This window comes from Nanorana parkeri, unplaced genomic scaffold, assembly GCF_000935625.1.
Source record: "Nanorana parkeri isolate BGI_ZX_2015 unplaced genomic scaffold, ASM93562v1 scaffold490, whole genome shotgun sequence".
In the NCBI taxonomy this organism is placed as follows: domain Eukaryota; kingdom Metazoa; phylum Chordata; class Amphibia; order Anura; family Dicroglossidae; genus Nanorana; species Nanorana parkeri.
In genome coordinates, this window is record NW_017306758.1 from 826,434 (window position 1) to 826,937 (window position 504).

General features: G+C 37.3%; 1 protein-coding gene across 4 annotated transcripts in view; it reads right to left on the reverse strand.

Moving 5' to 3' along the window:
- The window catches only part of LOC108790642 (catenin delta-1-like), a 131,346-nt gene that overhangs the window by 21,036 nt on the left and 109,806 nt on the right, over positions 1-504 (reverse strand). The window lies entirely within an intron of this gene.

Sequence of the window (504 nt, forward strand, 5' to 3'; positions counted from 1 at the left end):
TTGCGGCCCCGTTATTATCAACATTTTGGCCTAAAAAAAAAGTTACCCCCCCCCCCCCCATAATTATTTCCTGAATGCAGAAACTGTGCAGAATAAAATGGTGGCTGTTGCAAATTTTTAGGTCACATGATATTAACGCAACTCTAGATCAAGCCCAAAATGTAAGTAAAAAATAAACTTAAGCTAATTTTAGAGCAAAAAAAACACAATACCCATTTTTTTGTAAAATGTAAAAGATGAGGTTGTGCCGAGTAACTAGATACCCAATATGCCAAGCTTAAAATTTGTGTGCACCAGTGACATGGCGAATAACTAGAGTACACCAAATTGTCTACAGACAACGCTTTAAAAGCCTATACAGGTCATCGGTTTATAGTTAACCATGAATATTGGTCCTAGAATTAAATTGCTCTCACTCTAGCGTACACAGCTATAACACATGTGGTGCAATTGATGCTTTCGTACATAGGCAAACCTGAAAAGTGTCAGCGTTCATGTTTACGT